The sequence below is a fragment of the Mesoplodon bidens genome (genome assembly GCF_964165515.1).
Source record: "Mesoplodon bidens genome assembly, chromosome: 17".
In the NCBI taxonomy this organism is placed as follows: Eukaryota; Metazoa; Chordata; class Mammalia; order Artiodactyla; family Ziphiidae; genus Mesoplodon; species Mesoplodon bidens.
This window is the reverse complement of record NC_138174.1, coordinates 28,511,602-28,513,468: the sequence shown is the minus strand read 5'-3', so window position 1 is coordinate 28,513,468 and position 1,867 is coordinate 28,511,602. Positions and strand designations below refer to the sequence as shown.

The following is a 1,867-nucleotide window of genomic DNA, read 5'->3' as shown; positions in this document are numbered from 1 at the left end:
CAAGTCTATGATAAGGACAGTTCAGGGTGGAGTTCTAGTAAAGATAAGGATACATGTAGGATTTTGAGTCTCATAATGATTCAAGAGGAAAGTCTAGTTTCTTCAATGATGGTGGAAGTGACTAAAGGGAAGGTTTGATGATAATGAAGAGAGTGACTATAACAACACTGGCTGCCGTGGTGACAGATGTGGCTTTGGAAAATTTGAACATGGTAGAAACTGTCACTGGTGTGACAAATAGATAAAGATGTTTGGTCAAAACCATTTCCAAGTGACTGCTTGGAACAGGAACTTTTTTCTGAAGATAACACTGGGATTAACTTTGAGAAATATGACATTTCAATTGAGGAAAAAGGCAATAGTCCTCTCCCACACATTGAATGTTTTATTGATGTTAAGATGGGAGAAACTATTCTGGGAAACCTCAAGTTTAATTGTTATACTCACTTGGCTCCACTGCAAACGTGTGCTATTCTTTTTATGAAAGAGAAAAGACACTTGACGTCTTGTACCCAAACAGCACCTGTAAAAATTGCAACATTTCTCTTGCCAATCTTGAGTCAGATTTATTCAGATGGTCAAGGAGAGACTTTGAGTGCCATGGAGGAAAACAGAAGGTAAAGGCAATATCCAATATCCAATCTCTTTGGTATTAGCATCAACAAGAGAGATTTGGCAGTACCAATCTGTGAGGAAGCCAGAAAATTTTCATACTGGCCTGGAGACAGTCCTTACATCATTTATGATGATGCTGATATTGGTTAGCAGATTCGATACTTAGAATGTGGATGGCACATGTTACTTGCTCCTCCTGGAGGCCTGGTAGACATGATGGAAAGGGAAAATATTAGAGTTCCACAAATACTTGGTGTTGGATAATGTGGATCTTATATTGATATGGGATTTGAACCTCAGATATATTGAATATTTGAACAAGATATTATGCCACCAAAGAGAGTTTATCATAACATGTTTAGTGCTCCTTTCCCTAAGGAAATACGGATACTTGCTCATGATTTCTTGGATGAATACATCTTTTTGGCTGCAGAAATATTGGCTCTACCTCTGAGAACCTCACATCAAAAGAGTAAGACAAACAGTTATTTCTGCTTAACCTTTTAAATGCAACAGGAAATAATTCATTGACCTTAGTGTTTGTGGAGACCAGAAAGGTGTGGATAGTCTGGAGGACATTTTACACCATGAAGGATATGCTTGTACCAGTATCCATGGAGGATGATCTTGGAGAGACGATGAAGAAGTCTTCACCAGTTCCTCTCAAGAAAAAGCCCAATCCTAGTGGTTAGAGCAGGAGCAGCAAGAGGACTTCACATTTCAAATGGCAAACAAGTTGTCAATTTTGACTTGCCAAATGGTATTGAAGAAAATGTACATTGCTTTGACTGCACAGGATGTATAGGAAACTTTGGCCTTGCCACATTGTTCTTTAACAAGAGGAACACAAATATGACTAAGGTTTTGTTGGATTTTCTTGTGGAAACTAAATAAGAAGTGCCATCTTAGTTTGAAAATAAGACATATCAACACCATTACAAGGGTAGCTGTCATGGACATTCTAAGAGTAGTAGATTCTGTGGAAGATTTGTGCCAGACGTTATCCACATAGTAGTGTTTTTAGCAATTCCAGCTTCAGTAGCAGCTGTACTGGCAGCAGCAGAGGTGATGGTAGCAGCTGCAGAGAGTTTGGTGGATGTGGCTATGGAAGCTTCTATAACAGCGATGGATATAGAGGACATTTTAACTACTGGGGGATTGACTAATGGAGCAACTAGCCTACTTTGTAGTAGATCATACTGCCAAACAAGCTAATATGGAAACCACATGTAATTTAGCCAGATTATACCTT

General features: G+C 38.8%; 1 pseudogene across 1 annotated transcript; it reads left to right on the top strand.

Annotated features, from left to right (window-relative positions):
* Positions 1–399: 399 nt before the first annotated feature.
* On the top strand, positions 400–1,524 carry LOC308605033 (ATP-dependent RNA helicase DDX3X-like; annotated as a pseudogene). Its single transcript has one exon. The product of its transcript is annotated as an ATP-dependent RNA helicase DDX3X-like (transcript).
* The last annotated feature ends 343 nt before the right edge of the window (positions 1,525–1,867 follow it).